At 33.9% G+C, this 23,986-nt stretch overlaps 1 protein-coding gene and 1 non-coding gene across 2 annotated transcripts in view; one reads left to right on the forward strand and one right to left on the reverse strand.

Moving 5' to 3' along the window:
* The window catches only part of LOC111514053 (uncharacterized), a 453,014-nt gene that overhangs the window by 401,530 nt on the left and 27,498 nt on the right, over positions 1-23,986 (reverse strand). The window lies entirely within an intron of this gene.
* LOC111507332 (U1 spliceosomal RNA) lies at positions 20,813-20,976 on the forward strand. The gene has a single exon (XR_002722378.2). It is a non-coding gene; the product is annotated as a U1 spliceosomal RNA (small nuclear RNA).

Consider the following 23,986-nt stretch of genomic DNA (forward strand, 5'->3'; position numbering starts at 1 on the left):
ACTTCGTTACCTAACGCGTAACGGTGCCAGTTTGTGTAGCTTCCCTTCCTCTCACCCATACGTCAGCGAAAGGGCGGCTCCTCCTCTCTCGTCGGACAGACGACCAGTGTTTAGTGTGCGTTAGACATGTGCTGTTGACAGTATAATAAAAATCTAACCAGCAAGCATATAATATTCTTTTATTATGTGAACCGTGGTCTAAAAATGATGATGTTAATTTTGTATAATTATTTAATTCTACAAAAGTAACAATTGACTTATCTATAATAGCTATAAAATATGTGCATACAGAAAATAATCAATTAAAGCTTTTATGAATGCATACTCTTTTTCATTATCATATGAATATACATGAAATTTAAGTAATAACCTAAGCTTTTCTCAAGTTGAACAATTTCAATATAAAATAGTTCAGCTCAGATTAATTTAAGTTATCACTTCTGTCAGGCATCACGAGACCTTATTTTTCAGATTTCCATATATGTTATAAACAAAAGTATTATTACTCAGTCAAAAAACTGTTCGTCGTAGTTTTCGAGTGAAATGTGTTTTTTCTTGTGAACACTTCCAGCACAACCCCTCAATTTCCAACGCACCATTTTTTATCATGGCAATTGTGCCAAACCCTCGAGTGTTCATTAGGAGTCCATTCATTACAAGATACAACTTAAAGGGTCGCCGAAAGGGCTGGAGAGCTGTTCCTCCTTACTCACTCGACAGAATAAGACCGAAATCTGGAATAACGAGCGCCATTATAACCGTTATATGATGGAAACCCCCATTAATTATAACCGCATTTCCGAAACACGGCAAATCCATCATCGTTTATGATCGAGCTGATTCTATTCCATATCGCTAGGTATGAAACAGAGAAAGGATGGATAGCGTCCATATTTATGTCAGAAGTGGATCGGCGTACTCTCTATTCTCTTTCTGCATTCTGACTGAAATATTGTTTTTCCTCAGGCCAATCGTTCTGATTTGAACGATGTTCTTAGATAATCCAGGCTACTTATCGAGAAAGGGGACGTTTTTCATCATGATTAGTAGTAGGAATCAACCTCATGGCTTCGGCTAATGAAATCATTAGGGTATAACTGCATTAGCAGTTATCTGCATCAGCAGATAACTATTCGGATATGATGGAAACACACGAAAGTGTCCGGAGAAGCATGAACCTCACCAAAGCTTCATTGTTAGCACTTTTTTCAAAACGTTGTATAGAAAGTTTCGTTCGTTTTAATGTCATGTGTTACATACGTGAAATCTGTTGAATCTTGATAGCACTCATTATTTGATAGCATTCACATTCATTACATTCTATGATGACCAACCCTGAACTACAGATACATTTTAGTCTTCAGTTTTACCACTGTCATATACCCTGTATAGTCAAAGTAAACGATATTGTGCACACTTAAAATTGACGGCACTCTCAAAGGCCAAAAAAACCAATACATAGAAATGAACCAGCAGCAAACTAGTCCACGTGGAGTGTTTGATTGGCTGAAGAGTCATACAATTAAATTTGAAGTCATGTTACGATGACGAATAGAAATCGGGGAATGCGGGGATCGTTATCGATGTCGTGTTCAGTTCAGGGACTGATCGCGATTTGAGTTTGATAACAACGCAGACTTTTTCCAGTGTAGTGATTCCAATAGCGATGGTGAACAATGCGAAAAAGAGATATCAGTGAATAAGATTGAGAGACATTTGAATATTGAAACATAAAGAGTATGTTTCAATGTAATTATATAAGAATCTACATCTCAAATTTGGTTTCGAGGGAAACAAACTATTACAAGCAACATCAAATTTAATCGAAATTCCTTTCTCAACTGTACGTAAAATAGTCAAAAAAAACTTTATGAACGCAAGACGCGATGTGTTAGAGAATTACCAAAACCTTCAGATATTCATCTAATATAATCATTGAAAAAAACAATATACGACTGTTACAAAAGCAATGAGATTCCTACCACTGAAATCATCATAAGGAAGAAATTGAATACTTCCGGCCATAACGTGAGCTGCTGTGACAAAACTTTTCAGAATTGGATAAAGAAACTAGGATTTAGATTTAGGATAATAAACAAACGTCATGCACTGGTGATGTAACTATTACGATTTTGGGCAAATTTTTCTCCACAAATTCAAAATGAACCAAAACGCTGACGAAACAGCCCGAAAAATCAATTCAGGCGTTTGGAGATGACAGTGTTGATCAACGCTCTGTTCGACGTTGATTTCCGAAGATTTCAGGCTCGAAGTGGTGGACCTACAGTAGTCCAAGCCGAGGATTTGAGGACCCTGGTGGAGACTGGCCCATTGCAAACGGTGCGTGGGGTGGCGGAAGAAATGGACGTCAGCTCCCATGCGGTTTTTGATGGTTTAAAACACATTGGAAAGCTCAAAAGGCCCGATAAATGGGTGCCCACGATTTGAATGATCGACAGAAATTGTCACGTTTCAAAGTATGTTTTTCTTTGCTTTTGCGTAACCAAAACTATTCTTTTTTGGATCGAAAACTCACTTGGATGAAAAGTGGATTCTCTACGACGATAGGAAACGTTCAAGACAGTAGTTGGACACCGATGATACACCCAGGCAACTCATATTGAAAAAGGACAAATGAATCCGTACGATATAAACCATCTTTGGAGAATGACAAGAGAAGTAACAATTATACATTTCACATCGACATGGTTCATGAATTCAGTTTTATTTGAGCTGATAATTTTCTCAACTTATGACAATATAATCATGTAGACAAAAATTGAGGTAATCACAATAATATATGAAATCTAGTTAAAACAAAGTTCAAATGCTTGTCAATTCAGAAGACTTCTTTGAAATCATTTTCCATCCAAATCAATTATGACCATATAATTTTCGGACAATTCATCAATCTCTACATGAATTTTCCATTTGTTCGTTTGGTCTGTTTTAACACAAAAACATCATTAATACGCATTTATCGCTAATCCCCCCCACCATATTCGGATCCATTTGCATGTTGGACAATTAACATTCAAACCGATTGTCCATCAAATCGCGTTGCTCTGACATTTCCTGCTGCAGTGTGTTAGGTATACAAGGTGAATTACTGAGTCGGCAAAATTTGAATCGATTGAAGCCTACGGAACGAGCTGAATTCGCTTAGCAAACAAATCCGCCTAAAATGTCATTTGTTTGCCTGGAAAGTGAATGTGAGCCATTTATATCCAACTGGATGATAATGAGCTCCACTATATTGCACTTCTTGCTGTATGTAATGTTTTATACCGGAGAAAACAGTGAGAATTTTACTGTGAGCTCATAAATTATGCAGTTCCATAGCAAAAATAATTTCGAAACACTTGTCTCAAAATCTCAACAAAATAACCGCGACAGATTTCGATTCTTGCACCATCTATCAACATGTGTACAAAGTTAGGTTAATCTCATGTCTCTCGTAGAGTTTTTGACAAAACGAATCGAATGCGAATCGGTTTAAATATCAGGGTTCTTCTTTCTCTCAGTCATTGGTTAGAGCTATCGAACGAAAGTGCTCCTTGATGCGGTGTAATCATCAAACAGTAAATTCTCCCCTAAGATCAACGAGAGCTAATTCATTTATGTAAATCAAGAACGACAATGGGCCAAAAACAGAACCCCAACGAACCCCAGAAGTCACTGGTTCAAATATGGTATTACCATATATTCCTAATTCAATTCGAGAATTGAATGATTCACGCAGTCAAACGCTCATTTATTTTCAGAAATATATTTTCTCCACAGACGGACATTGTTTGGCTTTTTTAACAGTCACTGCAAATGCCAATCTAAATAGAAATTGCACACGTTTGAAATGAATTGGCACATCAATAGGTATAATAGGAATTCGTGGTATTAATATATATTCACCTCGTATCTTGCCATTTGAACATTTTCATGCTCAGCCGTGGTGGATTCAAATTACGCAGCGATCTAACCTTCAGTTGTAAATTATGTGGTAACATGCCTGGCAAATCCAATAAGTTCAAAACCTCTGTTGGATAATTCAAATATTCGGTGGAATCACAAACTGTTTCTACGTTAGATAGATCAACAATAATAGTGGCCAAAAACTGTGTAGAGAGTGAGAGAACGCTTATTGTGTGAGAGAGACCGGCTTCGTTCTTATCCCTATACTACGTGCTGTGTACTAAGTGATTAGTTACACCAATATAGCTCTCCAGCTTCCTGAAAAAACATTCCCTGCAAATGGCCGTCCATGGATATCTCTCTAATACTTTCACCATCAACGCTGGTGTTTCCCAGTATTGTATCGAACCCTCTTTTTATTGTATATCAACGACTTATTGAAAAAAGCCACGAACCCAATATATTGCTTTGCTGACGACAGCACACTTGTCTCGTCATTACATTTGGATTCCAGGACATCGGTTACGGAGGCACATCTTCACCGGCAGCAGGAGGTTGCATATCTTAATGAGGATCTAGAAGTGATTTCGAATTGGGGTGAAAGTAATCAGGTTCAATTCAATACCAGAAAAAACCAGGCATTGGTTCTATCCAAGAAAATAAATGTCTCCGAACCGGATTTATCAATGTCATGTCAGACAATTCCGCTTTCTGCTTCGATAAGTTTGTTGGGAAATAAAATGGACACCAATATATCTTGACACAATCATGTCTCTGGAATTGCAACGGCTGCTTCTCAAAAGCTTGGAACACTGTTCCGTATCAGAAAACTTTACACACCTCAGCAACTTTTGATGCTTTATAAAGCTCAGATCAGACCTTCTTTGGAGTATTGTTCTCATGTATGGAACTTTGCCCTCAAACATCCCCTGAAGTTCTTGAAATCTTTCCAGAAAAGAGCCATCCGCCTGATTGGAGACGCAAACATCACGTGCAACCTTGATAGCCTGGAACATCGAAGAAAGGTTGGATATTTGTCTCTCTTCTACAGATACTTTCACGGGAAGTGTTCAAGTGACTTGGCACATTTGATTTTACCAAGAGCGGTACATATTAGGAATACGCGACGGACTGTGGCTGCTCATCGTTTTGAGGTTCATATCAATATACCTCGAACTTTACGGCTTAAGAACTCTTTCATCTGGAGAACTGTGTTTATGTGGGATAAACTTCCTGAGAACATTTTTCCAAATGGATTTAATCTCCAGCGATTGAAATCCAATGGGAATTGCTACTTTCGCACAGGCACCGCTCTGAGAGCGCCTTAAGGATTATCCTGTAGTGCTTGTATTTTGCCCTATAAAAATAAGGTAGATGTCTGACAGTAATAACTGATGTATGATCAGGATCAAAAATGATTAAATGGCTATTAACATTGAGAGTTATGTGTATTAGGCTTTTCGCAAAAATTGGCAATATTGAAATGGATCTTAGGTTTATTAACAAATCACATTTTTCTTTTCGGACAGTGAATCAACAATTACTGCCCTTAAATACTCAGGAAATACTCCACTCGATAATGAGTACCTAGTTGATTGCTTCAGTAGAGGTTGGTAGATGAACAAGAGCATTTGCAGGTATTTAATTCCAACAAGTCTTTTTGTTACCTATATCCAACACTCTGTGGCAAAAGGATAATTCCAATGCCAATCCTCCCACACACACACACACACACAAGTTTTTTTGTTTTTCATATTATTCAGAGGGTCAATCAACTATTTCATTTGATTCAGTGAGTGAAAGAAAAAAATATTTTCTAACATCAATATTTTTCATGAAGACAAAGAATGGTCTTGTGGCAACATATTAACAAAAATATTTTAGGGTTGATAGGGTGGATTTGTTTTATATCGATGCCTTCCTCGCGACTTTTCTGAAAATACTTCTGTATCTATCAAACTGCAATAGCCATGATTCGTCAGCAAATGCATATTTCCTTGAGAAGTGTAGAGGGCGACTTTTATACTCTTGGTAACGTAGTTATGTGTATCTCACCTTAATTCATATCAGCATACCATCTCAATAAATTTTAAATCAATTCTGATTCTTTTGCTGTACTTGTTGATTGATTGTTTATATAAACTTAAAACGACATTCATGAATAATTTCTACCTGAGATGATATCTGTGTGAACTTCAACATAAATAAATGGACTTATCTGTAACTGTAGAGTAGGGAGGGTGAGTGTAAGTCCACAGTACTTAGGCCACGTGTGACCCATTGTACATCCTCCCGGGGAGTTGTCCTCCTAGGTCATCGTCCATCTTGTCCTATCCAGGAAGGTGGACAGGTCACTGGAAGATATCTCCCTTATATCGGCAGGTGTAAGCCAAAACTCGCCGAACACACACTCTCTTATTGACGATAACTCAAGGCACTCGTATAGGACATGCCTGACAGTCTCATCTTCCTGTTCACACCGTCCTGTTCCTGTCCACTAGCCCCATATTATGGAGATGTTTCCTTAGTTGACCGTGGCTAGTCAGAAATCCTACTGTCAAGCGTAGATTTTTCCTGGTCATCACCAGATATTTCTTCGGCGCCAGCTTCCCAGGATCGCCCAGGTTGATCCTGGCAATATTGCATATTTTCATTCCATCCCATCTATTTAGGGATTGAGCATGGGTGTAACATTTGGCTGGTTCCGCAATTGTCGAAGTCATCAAGCCGTAGGTGCCACTGGGTCCAGCCGCTTCCTTGACTAAAGAGTCGGCAATGCGATTACCTTAACTCTTATCAGGATAATGTTATTATCTACCGAGGCTTTGGCTAAATCTTGGTGGCACGGTGGCACTCTAGTACTAGCCCTGAGGTTACACGTTGTCTGTTCAAGGCTAATAATGTTGGACTCATATCGTGATCTCAGCATAGATTACCTGATTTTATAGCAGCTGTCTAAATCATGTGGGCAAACACTGCTTCTCTCTCTCTACATGGTCTGCCTTGATAGTTCACTGAAGTCAGTCTAGCACCTCAAATTAATATCCCGTTCGACTTTTTTTGTAATCACAAACAACATAACCAAAACCTCTCTCTATCCGCAGTACAATTCCAAGCTAAAGTAAAATGTCACAATTTCAAATGCACCTTTAGCAATATCCGTTCCAATAAACAAACTGTGAAAACTCGCGCAGTTTTCAACCCCAACGCATTAGGTCAACGTCGCTATTGAGCTCGAAAATGTACTTCATTGTGCTGGCCATCAAACTCTTATATAACTTCCGTTGGCTCTATCAATCCTCAGAGCAATATCGAATCCCCAGCGTGAGTGGACATTTTACAGAATACTTTCTTGCATGTAGTTTAACGAATCAGAGTTGGACTGGGCACGTTTTGATGTAGCAAAATTGATTTTGTGTTGCTGAAAAGTTTGGTTTTGAGAAATCATTGGAGAGCAACTAACAAAAGGATCGTTGGATGTAGCCGTTACTATGTGATAGGAGATCATGATGAAAAGAGAAATGAAAATTTCTATGTTTTTTACCACTTAAACAATAAACAAGTTCATTGTTTAAGTTTGAAAATGTCCATATAGGACGAAACTGCACTAACGTTAGTTACAAATAAAAGTGGTAAATAACATAGAAATTTTCATTTCTCTTTTCATAACAAAAGAATCATTAATAATCAGAATTTCAAATTTTTCACCAACCATGATGGCGTCTTTAAACGATGAGTGATTCTATTACGTTTGTAGACAGATGAATGAGATTTTGACAAAAGGTAAAAGAATGTTTGGTTAAAGTTTCACATAATTGACATCTGGATATATAGGGTCTTCCATTGGTTTGCCAATAATTTTTCTTGAGTGCTATTCCGATTAATCTTTTCCTTTTTGAATTAAATCATTAACACTCCATAACACCTTGTCTTTTATATTTATATCCTGGTCCCGGAAGTCACGCAGGTAGCTGTAGCTGCCTCCGTGATGATGCTAGGATATCCTAGAAATTCTAGGTCTCCTAATTGAAATCACAAATGTGCGGTAAGCTCCTGTTGGAGCAAGTGATGAGTACTGCTGTAGTTTCTCCCATTTCTAGACATACTATAGTTACTTCATCAACGAATAGACTACCATCTGCAAATTCGTGTGTTTAAGTGCTCTGTGACAATTTACCAATATACGACTGATAGAATAAACATTGCACGAATCAACCTATGATTGCTCTACTTATTATATACATGTATTTCAACGAATACAGATACTATTCATATTGTAACAATTTAACGAATTTACTGTCTTAAACAAATTTATTTCTAACAATATTTCACTATCACAAACTAATTTATATTCAACACTCAGCAACTAACGATTAATTTATCTTCACTATTTGAATTCCTTGTTTAACCGCTCGATTCGCCTCTCTGGACGAGAAGCCGGAGTTTTATATCGGTAAAGGTCCATCATGGAATTCTGTAGTCTGTTCGATACTCGCCAAGATTTTTCACGGCAGGTCCAGACTGCATTCTTTCGCGGTGAGTCATGTATTTATTCGCTGACTGAGATATCGGTAAGGGGCGACTTCAGATTCGTCACAATATGTACATGTAAGGTAGGATAATACCTTTATATCGGTATGGGTGATTCAGCAAAACCAGCTTAGCAAGGTGCTACAATTTTCAACAAGATGGTGCATATCTTACTATCCTACTTACATTACTGAGGTAATGTACAGGATGCGATAATAATTTCCCTAAAACAAAAGTATTACCCTTTTGGATTAGTGAATTTCTGAATAGTGAAATATCGTCTGACATTCTATAGAAAAAATTTCCTTTATTATTGCAAATTTGCAAATGTTCATTACCAACCAACCCATTCATTACCTCAATTATTTAATGTGAGGATCAATAGAACTAATCACAGATTAATTTGTCACATCTACAATCCATTGAATGCCCGTCGTGGACTCACTGGTATTTCATTAAAACACTCGGAGCATTTTCTTTGTCGAAGATACTTGAATGGAGGAAAGAATGCAGAGTGAAGAGAAGAAGAGAGAGAGAGGGTATGATTTAGTAGATTATTCGACGTAGCCACCAAAATTATGTCAGGTCCTTCCTCACTTATTTTCTGGTAAAAACCTCTTTCAGGAGACACAAACTCGATGAGAAAAATGGTGTTTTTCTCTAGATTTTTTTAATAATATTGACGTTGACAGTTTACGTCTTGTTCCATCCCGATGAACCATGAATGTTACAATGCAAACCGTCAAGGAAAATATGCAAAATAGTGTGCCATGAATCCAGTTATTTCGGCCCTGCTAACACTGACCAATGAGTAGGAAATGGATTTTACTAATTCAGGTTAATGGACCTTTTTTGGTCGGCCTCATCGGGATGGGGAATGGAGAATGGCTCGATCGTACGCAATAAAATCGAGGAGACTTCATTTGACCTAATGAAATATTGCTTTTTTCCAGTGGTCTCTATTCATAAGCTTCACTGGATTGTTGAATGTCTGGTAGAACGCACGATTTATGTTTTCGACATTGAAAACCCACTTGTTCCTTTATTCATTCGAGTATTATTAGCAACAAATTCGATCTAGAAATGTACTTTTTCAATTTTTTTCAAAAAACAAGTTGAATTTAACACACACTGAACGTCAGTGGGTCGCAGTTGACCACATCATTTCAAGTTAAATTTAAAGCACAAACAAGTGCCGAAGTTAAACTTCATTGAAACTTTTCGAAAAAAAAGTTTCCCATATGGTGCGCACTTTAATGGTGACACTGTATGTACATACGCAAAATAAATTGATTGATGTAGCCGTTACTACGTGGTAGGAGATCATGTTTTTCACTACTTTTATTTATAACTATCGTTAATGCAGTTTCTGTCTGTTTAAACTAATACAACTAATACAAAATTTTATTGCATTTGAAAATGCTCACATAGGACGAAACTGCAGTAACGACAGTTATAAATAAAAGTGGTAAAAAATATAGAAAGTTTCATTTTTAATTTTTCATGATAAACAATAAAAAAAATTATTAATAAATAACCTTTCCTTACATTATCAGAAAATTTAAGTAATAACCTATATAATAACCTTTTCTCAAGTTAAACAATTTCTATAATTAATAGTTCTACTAAGATTAGTTTAAGTTATCACTTCTGTTGGGTGTCCCGAGACGCACACTTTTTTTATATCACAAACGGATTTATCTACTAACGTGAGATTGAAAGAGAAAATAAGTATCTCTACTAAACATTAAACATTTCTTTTTTAAAGGAAGTGACTGACAGTGACAATAATTTTAAGGAAGAAAATTTAGATTGTAAGCAAATTATTTCCTTTTAACATTTGAGAATGTAGGTATAAATTTGACTGAGATTATTCAAATCAGTTCTTTTATTGGATATATCGTCATTATTGATGTATACCATTTCCAAAAAACACTTTTCAATTGGTATGATTCTGTACAGAGGACAGTGAAATTGTTGTATTCCATTTTATGGTCATTTTCATTACCATGTTCTGATAATGCACATCTGTTTATGTTCCTCCTGCAGTTTTATGAGAAACGATTCGACTTTTTGAAGTTCTTGATGTTTGTTCATTATATGATTTGTTACATTCCGTGCAAGAAATTTTGTAAATTATAATAGAGTTTTCTTTATTTTTAGTTGGAGTAATTCAAAAATGATTAAATAATATTTTTTGCCTATTATACTATCATTGTTTTTAAAAGCTTGCCAGAAACAAAAAGTTTTCTTTGAATAGCCCTCAAAACCTGACTGCAACCTCAAAATACTGTTCTTCATATACTATATCCAGTCCCGATTTATTCTGAATATTTAAGTGAAAATAAATGTTTTTATTCCTCATTTTTATGAAAGACTCGTGCATATGTATGAAAAGTCACATATTACATAATCCCAATTGAAGAATCTAAACCGTGATTCCGTGTTAGGAATCGCACGTTAAAAAGTAAGACCTCGTTAGTCCTTAGCTCGCACAAGTTTCTCAACTTCTGAGAGTTGTTGTTCGTATGGGGGCGACAGCTGATTAACGGAAAAACAGATTTTAAACAGATTATCGCAAAACTATGCATTGTTCCATTGATGCACCCTCGTTACTAGAACAAATTAACTTCAACGTATCTCCAGCTACTACCTACACGTAGACAGATCACTTTCTATATCCCTTTTACTAGATGCTATAAATTTAATGTGTGATAATTCTAATACCCACTGCAGTCAATGCGATATTAATTTCATTCCACTGAAGACCAAGAAATGTTGTAAACTATATTATATTTTTCTTCATTTTTAGAATTGAACAAACCATCATCTTGCTTACTGTCTTCATTTCATGTTATTTACACATAATGATTAATTAATATGTTATCTTTTTTTCTTAATTCGATCATGTGAATTTATTTCTTTGTTTGTCAAATCCTTAATATGTCAATCTTTTGTTATATATTTAGTTTAAGTAACCTTTATTGATACTGATTTATTATATTATATATTGTCCTGTAAATGGATTCATCTGTTGGGCAATAAATTTTGTTTTTTCTTTATTCTTCTTTTCATCCTGAGTCGAAGAAAAGAAATTGGAAATAGCAGATAACTCCTTCACTAATGAATATCCACAAAGGAAACTCGTTTCCGAAAATGCGACTATCTGGCCGTTTCCCAAATAGTTTTCATTATATCACAACCAATCGCCTTATTTAGATCTGATATATTCGTCAAATAACTGCTACCCCCAACAAGCTTTCATATTGATTCAGAAAATTATCTGAAGCGGAATAAACGGATAATCCTTTCTCGAGGAAAACAATTGCACAAAGCCGAAGGATTTTACTACAATATCTCGTAGATTTCCTGTGAATGATAACGGTGCAGGTATAATAATAATAATAATATACTTCATTGTCATCAAGAATAAATCTTGTGGACAAAGCTTGTGAAAAATAAGTATAAATGTAAGTAATGAATATTACTGGAGTTTTTTCCACAAATATAAATGTTAAGTATAGAAAAGTAAAGTTAGAACATACACTATGAAGTTTATCATCTAATTTTATATAAATATGGTTGTGTGCAGATTTGTTCAAAAATAGTATCGAGACTTATATGATACATATACAGGGCTATTCAAATTCGTTTCTGTACATGGGGTACTCGTAAACGATAAGAGATAGAGTGTCGGTTAAATTGTGGCAAAGTTGTGTATTTTAGAGATCTATTCAATGATGTCAAGAAATCGAATACAGCTCTTTTGGTTCTGAAGATATACAGAAAAAACCAAAAATCCCAAAATATTTTTTTGCAGACATATTGAAAATCTGTTCACATTTTGCTATTGGCACTTGATGCGGGCTCTCAGAATATATCCATGAATCTTTTATACAGGGTGTTATCTGACTTGGGCCACCCCCCATCGTTGAATTTTTAAATACGAACCTAACATTCAAAGATGGGGGTGGCCCAAATCAGATGACACCCTGAATAAAAGATTCATGGATATATTCTGAGAGCCCACATCAAGTGCCAATAGCAAAATGTGAACAGATTTTCAATATGCCTGCGAATAAAGAAGATATAGGGAAAAAATAATTTGGGATTTTTTTGTTTTTCCTGTATATCTATAGAACCAAAAGAGCCATATTCGATTTCTTCACATCATTGAATAGGTATCTGAAATACGCAACTTTGCTATAATTTAACCGACACTCTATCTCTTGTCGTTTACGAGATCTCCATGTACAGAAACGAATTTGAATAGCCCTTATATACTTATATACTCATATATAATATTACATAAATGAAAACACCTATTACACCAGACAAACAAACATTTATATCCAAGCCAGAATATAAACAAAAATCTTACATAACATATATTCAAATACGCACAATTTGTTACGTAAATTCATCATTATAGAACTCTTGCAAATTATAATAGGGTCTATCGGCAAGAAATGTTTTTACTCTTATTCTAAACATTTTGTTGGTCAAATGTGCTTGTCTTACCTATATCTGAGGGCAAGTGATTAAACAACTTGACTCCATTGTGATAAATAGAATCCCTGGCCAAATTTGTTAAAGGAATTGGCAATTTCAACGCGATGGAACGAACGGGTGCTATAAAAATTGCATGAAGATTCGAATAGTGGCATATTTTTATACATGAACGGATTTCATAATGAACAAAGCAATGACTGTTTAAATCTTTTCCTCAACGAATTTGTGTCTGCATGAATCATGAGGTTTAATCCAATACGTATACCTGATAGCCCGCTTCTACAGTACTAATACTTACAGACAGAAGTGCTGATGAATTGCATACTTCGCAAAACGGTATTCCATAACGTAGATGAAATTCAACGAGGGGGGTAATACACCGTTCTGCCAGTTTTGAGTCCCAAATTTATTGAAGGTAGTCTCACTGCATAACATCCATAACAAATTTTACTTTTAAATTGTTTGATGTGTTCAATAAATTCGAGCTTATTGTTAATGTGAATACCTAGTAATTTAGTTTGAGTCTCGTTCTTGATCACTAAGTTATCACCAAATGACAGGTCATTAAGAGCACCTCTGAATGATAAAATCTTTGTTTTAGTGATATTAAAGGATAACGAATTAGCATCAAATCACATCACTCTTTGATTTTTTTCATATCAGTAGATATTGCATTGTGTAAATCATTTGAGTTTTTGTTGTTTCACAATATCGTCGTGTCATCAGCGAAAAGAGTGAATTTACCAGAAATGCTCAAATTTGAAATGTCATTGACATATAATAAGAATAAGACTGGTCTTAAAACTGATCCTTGTGGTACACCACACATAATATCCTTTTTCTCTGAAAGTCCTGTTGTTCTTACCATTTGATTCATCCCTGAAAGATGAGAATACGAAAAAATCGAACATAAATTCTGATTCGAATCGATATCGGTACTTTGAAGCTTTTAAAAATGACTTCTCACCTTGGAAATGTATTCTAATACTTCTCATGAGCATATAAGGTTCGTTTTATGTTCTAATCGATTCGCCTAAAGATCACAATCAAAGCTATATCCGTATGACAATTTGTCAAATCTTGACTGCAAAACTTTGTGAATATGCAATTTCCCCAATTATGGAAATGTTTCTTTTTTAGGTTATCCTCTCGGACGTTATTGAGATTGCTACAGAACAGTTATTCGGGATAATAAAAATGAAATATTTCAACAAGAATGTTTCTTTTATGACCTCGTAAAAGAATACAATGAAATAACCAACTGAAATCCTAATTTAGGTACATTCGACCAGCATACTCATAGTTTACCTCTGTGTGGATTTTCTAAGATCTATTTTGCTACATATCTTCATTTCTAATGAAAAAATCACAAATTTGATTCAAAATTTAATGAAACGTTGAGTTCTAAAAATGACAGTGTGAGTAGACAATACTGTGGAAGTATATTCTACAATGCAGGGTGTTTCGAAAAGAAGTCTTCACAAAATAATAAAAGAATTCAAGCAAGAGGCTATAAAATCAACAGTGTCATCTCCAGGTTGACCAACATTGCATATTGACGAAAATATAGAACGGGAAATAAGGCGTGAAGTATATGTCTTTTTCTTTCAGCCAACAGTGGACAAAATTTGTGTAACTATACAAGAAGATCCGAAATGAACAGAAGCAAAGTTTGGGGAATATTAGTCTAATCAACAAGTTCGAAAACATAAAAAATAGAGATAAAGGTCCTAAAAATATGAGCGATAGCTCATTCGATTCGGAATCACCTCTAGAAAAATGTTTTTGAAGGATTTCGGTGCAGGTAAAAAATTGCAATTGTTATTAACAAAATACGATTTAAAAAAATTGTATTTAGTTTTTCGTTAATAACTCAATTTTGAAAAAAGCTCGTTAAAGAAGAGTACATTTCTGATGAAAAAGTCACGCCTCGCGAAACTCTATCTCCATTATTTATAATAATATTAATTTGTTAATTATGATTTTTTATAACTATTGCAAAATGAAATATCTAAAAATTGTTGAAAATTTTTTTCTGTTTCAATTGATGTTTAACTATGTCTGTTTTCACATCAAACAACGGTAGTTATTAACATTGGATATGAATTTTTTACGCAATTTGTTTATTTTTTTCCTAATTTCAATGTTTAATAGTTTAAAATCGATTTTTTCATATTTCCATTGTTTAAATAATAAGTTAAGAAATAATTTTCTTTTAAAACTCATAATTTACACTTTTAAATAGTTTGGAAAAAAAAATCTTTTTATTCATTATTTAATTGTTCATTAGTTTAACAATTTGTTATGAACAAATATTGACCAATGTTATATTTTTTTTCTGAAGCAGGAAAGAATCATAAAAACAGCTATATATAAAAAAGTGCCATAAAAATATATTATAATAAATAAATAAAAAATGTATATGCCACTTTTTTTATATAGATGTTTTTATAATTTGTATCTGCTTCAGAAAAAAATATAACGTTGGTCAATATTTATATATAACAAATTGTTGAACTAATAAACAATTGAATAATAGATCAATTTTTTTTTTTTCGCCAAACTATTTAAAAGTATAAATTATGATTTTTAAAAGCAAATTATTTTTTTTAATCATAAGTATCTCTAGACAACAGAATAGCAAAAAAAACTTTTTCAAAAATATTGAATTTCTCTATTTGTTTAAAACAATTTAATAAACAAATTACGTAAAAAATTCATATCCTATGTTAATAACTGCCATTGTTTAATGTGAAAACAGACATAGCTAAATATCAATTGAAAAAAAAAATTATCAACAATTTTCAGATATTTCATTTTGCAATAGTTATAAAAAATCATAAAAAACAAACAAACAAATTACTCGCAGGATCAAAAGGGTTCCACGAAGTTCAAAATTTATAGGCCAATTATTTATACCTTTCATCCCATTATTTATGCCAACGGGGATTGGGAAAAAATTTGTTAGTTAACAATTGAATAACTTTTTGAAAAATGGTGATAAAACTTTTTTTTCTACGGGACTCGATTCATTCAAGTGTTAAGAAGATACTAGATTTTTTTTAAATTTTCAAAATGACATTTTATGTTATAAAAAAAAAGATTTCTCTTGATAAATTCTCTTTAGCGGCAGCGCGCGCATGCCGTAACAACCGCGCGGAAACCTATTTTCAACGTCAAATTAAAATTATAAATAATAGAGATAGAGTTTCGGGAGTTGAAACTTTTTTATCGGAAATTTCTTCCTTTTCAACGAACTTTTTTCAAAATTGCTTGAATATTGATATTTATTGAGTTATTAACGAAAAACTAAATACCTTTTTTTTAACTTATTTTGTTAACAACAATTGCAATTTTTGACCTGCACCAAAATCCTTCAAAAACTTTTTTCTAGAGGTGATTCCGAATCGAATGAGCTATCACTCATATTTTCAGGACCTTTATCTCTATTTTTTCATTGTTTTTGAACTTGTTGATTAGACTATATCAAAACAAGTGGTTTTCAAAGAAAAGAACGCAGCAAAACATTTGGTTTATTAGAACCCGATGACTTACCATCGTTGAGAATATATTTACGGAGTATCAGAGAAGTCAGAAAACAGAAAAATATATAAGTATTTGAAAGAAATTTGAATTGAGGACACACGGTATCAAAATGTTGGCGAGATGCAAACATCCACAGTCAGCGGCAAGTACATCAGAAAAGATGGCCACGTTTTGGAAAAGATTTTGGCTTTCTACTTCTCCATCTTTAATGAAAAAAAATTGGGACAAACATTTTGTCCGTTTTAATGTCATGCGTTTTTGTAGCTTAACATCCCAATACATATTTATTCTACTGGTTTTGGTATACAGGGTGTTTATTAAACATACGGCAAAAATTCAAGGGACTATTCTTGGGACTATTCCTTGGACTTTTCTAAGAATATGTTGTCCTTTTGATGATTTTTAACACATTTAACACATCACAAACGTTCCAGATATTTTTTTTTAGATTTGGTCAATATTTCAGTGTATGTACGTCGGCGAGCAGCAAGCATTTACCATACTGATAAAGTCGGTCTCGAGGACTAACATGCTATCCTTCCGCTAATGGACTGTTTGTTCACAGCCGTCGGCGAAAATTTAGCTTGGATCCTTCCATAATTCAATATCTTCCTCAGCGGCTAAAGTGGAGAAATAATTGGAGTAATGGCTGTCCAGAGTATTGCAATTTAGTTGACGTCAAAAATGATTTATGATATGTCGGAGAAATAGTCTCATTCTTGGGAAAAATTTAATCGGAAGAACGGGTCGCTAATGATCCGTGCTTAAAGAAAGTGCTCTTTCAGATAATTCGCATTCATAAGATTTGAAGATTTGATACCACTTTGGGTATTTTCAATTCAAGACTGAATAATTTTTATTATTCGGTTATCAAAAAATAATAATCAGAAAAAATATTTTTCCAGTCGCACCGATTCCCACGGAAATATATGAAATGAAATATATCGAAATTTTCCTGTTTCGTCTCTCTAATGAAATTCAGAACTACAAATACGTAAAAGTGTCACAAAGTCGAAAATAAAATTTGCTAAATCCGTGTCTTCACACTAGAAATTTTCCTAAATTCCCATTCTAAACTCAGAATGTTGTTAAATTAAAAATAATGGGTTGCTCCAGAAAAAATAGCTGATTAGCCAAATATAATATTTAAAATAATTCTATTCATTTTCCCTAATATATGAGAGGAAATATATAAATAATTTTGGGCCTCAAAAATAATAATGCCAGTGAATAGGTTTACCGCCATCTTTGGGGCAATAGTATAAGTTTCCGACCAAGATGGTGTAATCACTTCTACCAAAGAAGAGAAAGTTCACCTAAAACTTCAAGTACTTACTCTGAACACCAGATGGCGATGGCAATACGATGTCAGTATTTAACGTGAGTATCAACACACCTGGGTAGCTACCTCGCTGACAACCAGTCAGCCAGGTCATATCAAAGTCGTGATGTACGCCAAAATTAAAATAAATCGAAAAGCCGACTGGTTTGTAAACGATTGCTACCATGTTCTGTAGGTGATCACATCAAATACTGACATCGTACTGTCATCGCCCTCTGGTGGTTAGGGTAAGTACTGAAAATTTTAGGTGACACAAAAATGCCACTTCTAAGCTTCTATGGGCCTTGTATTATTTGCTTTTTTTTTCAATAAAACTGTTTAACATAAAAATTTTGTTTTACTCATTTTATTGAAAAAACAAAAGCGAATCGGTTGAACACCAGGGTTTCTATGCATCTTGACTCCTACTTAGGAAAGCACGGTTAAGATATAGAAATCTAAAAATGGTAGTTGAGTAAAGAAACATATTCGAACAATGTCAATACCGTCACAGAAGAATGATGTCATTATTGAAAAAATAAAATAACATTGGTTAAGAGAAAGACTTTTAAACAAGATTTGAAAAGGAAAAAGTGTTTGGTGGAGCGATTAAAATTTGGAAAACCCATTTTTTATTTGTGCTCATCTATCAGTATATAAAGAAAATGGCAAAGTTGTGAAGAAAGAATAAAAAACATTAACGAGTTACATTATTTGATGAAAGTAAATATTCGGAGAAAAGCTTTACACCGTTGTTTACATTATTCCATAATAGAAATTCTATAAAAATATCGTTTTCAATCTGAAACTGACTCCTGAATTTCATATAAAAACGTTTTTAACTTCTCATCGACAATGTTTTGAATTTTCAAAACAATGAATTCTGAAACACAAATGTCGCTTCCTTGTGTTCTAAATACTAATGACTAAACATTCACAGATTGGACCGTTAGTGAGAAATTTAAGGGGAAATGAATCATCAGATATATTATTATAGTGTTCTTATAGTGTTACATTCTGGAATCGAAACTGGAATTTAAAAAAGGACTCATAGCTGGTTCATACACCAAATATTTTCTTTTATTTCAAAAAAATTTTCAAAGTATACAAAAGTACAAATAAAACTTTTAAGATGGTCCTCCTTCTGGTAAATAGTTTAAAAACTTCCAAATATATTATTATGTGGTTAGTCAACGAAACAAAATATTGTTTCGCCATCTGTCGGGCAGTAGTTTAAGTTTTCTAGAAACAACTTTTTCAGTACAGACGTAAGGATCTAATACCATTGTCTAATACATATTACATCCATTGTCTAAGGATTTAAGCATCCTTAGACAATACTACAGAATAAACTATTTTGCAGGAAGTTGACCATTTAAAGATATGGCTGTCAGTAGCAGATATCAATTTTTTTCACAAGCGGTAGCCACCTTAGGCCAACAAAGAATTTTACTTCTTCTAGAACAATGTTCAATATTGCCTTTTGGATATACTCGTCGCCAACCAAATAATTTATTCCAAAATTTTCACCAAGTATTTCATGAGTCTGACAGGTTTGTCATAAAATCAAAAACATTTAGGTATTTCGATCCATTTCTCAAAAGTATTTCAGAACATACTTCAATGCAGAATGAGAGAAAAGATTTATGTTATATAAATAGGTATAGAGGACTTCAATAGTACCTATAAGTTTTATTTCCTCGACCTTAGAATACTATATGAAAAGTTTGACTTCTAGAAATGAAATTTGTATTGCTACAACATATCACAGAAACATTTCAAGTTATAATTTTTCGTTGTGCAATTATTTTTTTATCTTTTTGTGAGTTTTATTATACAAGATTTCATGTACATACTATTCCAAATAACATAATTACTTTTTTTTAAATTATTACTTTATTATTGAAAGTTCCTTAAAACATTTTTCAACATTAACAGATATTAAGCTGCAGCGCCATCTATTTGTCAGATGCCGTATATATTATGTATGAAGATAGTTTATTCGTTAAATTTGTGTTTGGATTTTCTTTTACTTTGTAATTTTTAACGAGTGAAGTGTGTTCTTGCTAAAACTTTGAAGAGGTGGTATTATTTATAAGATTTATTGAATTCTCATAAAACTGTATGTACCTGTATGACTGTTATTGTCACTGGAAGTTAGAAAAAAAGTTATTATCCGTACTGTACTGTATAAATATGTAATCATTATGAAGGTGTCTTTCAAAAGGTAAAACATAAATATTATATAAATATCACACCGTTATGAAATAAATATCCAAGACTGGAATTAAAGCTGACTACCTTTCCTTTCTTTTGAGAAAAAGGAAAACATTGATTTAGCAACATTCACCTCCAAAATGAGGATGACAATTCATGGGTAAGAAGTAAATTTTTCAATGGCTCTATTTCAAAAACAGAAGTTCCTGAAAATCTCTTTCTGGTCTCAAATTGTAGAAAAAGTATCTTCTTTGAATTTATCTCCTATCGGAAAGAGTCAAATTTTGGCTACTCTTGGCTGTTTCAAAACGCGATCGAAAAAATATATTGGGAAACTTCTGATTTAGCGCCCCAAAAAACATTGGACCTAACACAATCACGTGTTCAGCTAACACTGAAATAGAGGAAAAATAATGTATTTCAAGTGATTATAAAAATAGATATTTTCACAGTATTATTGGAATTACATAAAAATGTAGGTAAGTTTTTTTTGCCTAATTATTTCAGAAATATCGGATATAATAAAAATGAAATCAATATATTTAGAAATGTTTCTATGTACACAATGTCTATACTCCCATACCTTACTATAATAAATACATAGACTGTCTACAAAGCCTATACCTTTCCCATACACATTTATCATTTCAAGATGTTAAACTCGAAATACTATATGTTTCTACGACCAATAGATGGCGCATTCTGTCATTTAGTAACATCTGACTGATGTTTGTTTAGAGATTATATTGAAATACTCTTGGGAAACAATCAGTAAGCATACTTACCTGGCGTAGGGGTCAACCGTGATCAACAAGGCGGTTCCCCCAGGACGAGGCCCTTCCATTGCACTTCGGTTGGGCTGACACCTGCGATTATCCCTAATGCGGATAACTCGGGCGCGTAATTTTTGGTAGTCGGGACTGCGTACGCGCTGTCCCGGTGTTCATTAATTCAAACATAAAATATTTTTCATTTTCCACCTGTAGTTAAGAGGCGGCAATTACCATAAGTACAGTTTTGAGAAAATGGTGAAAAACATTTTTGTGCTACGCCTCGAAAGTAATGAAAGAACTTTAAAATATTTCTTTTCGGTTGTGAAAAATATGGAAGTGTTTGTGTTCTGGAATATATATTTTTGCATTGTGTTTAACACATGCATCGTTTTAACTACAATTTGGAGCCTAGAGCGATACGTAAAATAAAAGCGGCAACATTTACATTGTATCACATGCATCCGTTTCAACTACTTTGATAATAGACAAAAAGTAGGGTAATACGTTATATAAAAGCGGCAAGTACCAAAAATACGAATCATTGTTCGAATGTCTCAGATCACTTGAATAAAATGAACGCAAAATATAAGAAAATAAACTTATTAGACACAAAATTAATAAAAAATGTTTATTCTTGAACAACGTTCAAATCGGCAACGTCCTCAACAGGCATTTTATGCCAGACTGTTTCCTCTTCTCCGGCATTAGTGGACATAAATTCTTGATGATGGTATCTTTTTTATTTTGAGGTATACCACGAAAGGCACTTCGAAATTTTGATTTTGTTATACCTGTTTTAATTGATTTTGCTGTTAAAAAATTTAATTCAACTGCTTCACCATCAAAATCCGTCCAGTATCTGAGGGTATTCTTACCCCTAGTTGCACAAACCTGAACTATGCTATTCAAATATGGCCGAGGGTTGATTTTTTTAAGTTTGGCCTGTGAAGTGCAATCCAGCTAATTTGCAAAATCTTTTGGCTGCATGGAAATGCAGTGGAAATGGTGATGGAAACTATCTGCGCTCATAAATGTATGTTCTGGTTTGAAATACTTTATGTAAATTTGTGTTGCACTAATCTCAGTACGATTATGAACAATATAGACCAGAAACGTGAAGAAACACCAATTTTTGTTCTGTGCCGAACAGTTGTCTAACCAGAGGTTATCGTGGTAGCATCCCTGTTTTTGAGTAAAAATGCATGAAAGCTGCTGATTATGTCTTCTTTCTTCCTTTCAGAAATTCCTTCGTGCCATAGAATGGCAATGGGATTTAATTGACGTTGATGTACATCTACAGGAACAAAACTTTCATTGAATAAGACGATTCTCGGGGTAAATAGGACAATTTTATATTGATCCATGAGTGGTTGCATTATGACTTTCTGCAGATCCGCAGAGAAGCACACGTCTGATATGTCTATTCAACATATTGACATCTTTACGATACTGATCTCGGGATTTATTAGCTCTATCCTTATGACAGCTGTATGAATTACAAGTGGTACAATCTGCTTGCAGATTATCTTTAGTGTGTTCGTGTTGATCGAATGTTCTACAAATCTCACACTCTTCGTGGCCAAGTTTGGCAAAGGAAATATTGAGTTCTTTCAAAACATTTCTATATACGTCATACGAACATTCAAAATTTGGATAATCCTTATTAAATTCCTTACACATATATGTCAAAGTTAAAAGACTTGGTAGATACCGTCTATTGGGAGCATGTTCTCTACGATAATGAGAGATTGAGGGGTGAAATGATTCAATATGGAGCCGTATCTTAGTTCTGTCCAGTTTTAGAAGGCTTCTTTCCTGAAAAGTAATACTGACTGAATAATAGCTATTTGTATGACAAGGGAGAAAAGTTTCACTTTTCTTCCCGAGTATGAAGTTTTCGTCGCGTAGCGGAAGGCATTGATCATTCAAGGGAGGAAAAGGTACTTTACCCCCATGTTATACATATGATTTTTCCGCCTCCCTCAAATAACAAAGTACGACTTTGCCTCCTACTTTGAGGCCAGGAATTGTATACTTCGGATAGAGGTAGGCGGAAAATTGTATTAAACACCGAAATGATATACAAACCTCGCATATCGCGTGTAAACGTAAGGTGATTGACAGACATATTGAGAGTGTTAGGAACAACTTTGTCGTTGCTTGGCGTGAAACCAAGGGTAGTCAGAAAGAATGGTTTGCATACTTGAAAAATGGTACCATTCTTCATGTAATAGGTGTAGCTATTTTTCCTAGCAGAAACATCAACTCTGTTAGTTTGCCTTTTAACGTTCAACCTTTGAGTATTATTCAAAATAAACTGACGTTGTTCATCCCAGCTCATTTGCCAGAACTCATCATTTATCTGGATTCTCCTATTCTCATCTATATGCGAGATACATTTTCTTCTACAATCGACTGAACATGGAGGTTTAACGTAATATTCTTTTCGTTTTTCATCTTTTTTGGCTGTTTTTCTCGCATCAAGTGGCGTCGAAAGAGTAAGCCTTTTTCTGGATTTACCTTTTTTGGTAACCAATAAAAGACTATTCGAGGGATCCATAATATGTTCTTGATTGAATTGGTCTTCAGAATCTACTTTCACGATTGGTGTCGGTATTATTATAATCTGCTTGTATAACGTTAATCTTGTTATTCTCATTAGAGACTGGTAAAAAAGGTGCATGCTCATGTGTAAAAGAATTAGTATCCTTCAATATCACAGCTGAGCCCGATGGTATCTCCTTTTCACCATATTTGAAGACGCCTGAATTGCTATCATCCTTACTCTCTTGGACATAAATGAATTCATTTATGCTGTTGATATCAATATTCCAACTATTGTCTGCAAATATTGTAAATAATAACCACCCCCAAACCACAAGTACTATGTTATATATAAACTTAACATTAACATAAATTGGAGTTGTTTGAATATCATTGGGAACATCTAGCTGATCGGACGTTGAAGTTGTTCTTGCAAATATAACTTCTCTAATTTCAGTACAATCGGTTATCTTATCAGATTCAACATCTTAAAATAATGAGTGTCAATTAGATAATCAGTTCGTAACATAAAAAATTATTTTTACCTAGGTCATCATTTTGTTGAAAATCTGCATCACATATTTCTATATTGGTATTATCAATAGTGTTGTGACTGTTGCAATTGATATTTTGT

Source organism: Leptinotarsa decemlineata, unplaced genomic scaffold (assembly GCF_025532065.1).
Source record: "Leptinotarsa decemlineata unplaced genomic scaffold, Ldec_3_MD MMD2_tig00026354_RagTag_RagTag, whole genome shotgun sequence".
Lineage (NCBI taxonomy): Eukaryota > Metazoa > Arthropoda > Insecta > Coleoptera > Chrysomelidae > Leptinotarsa > Leptinotarsa decemlineata.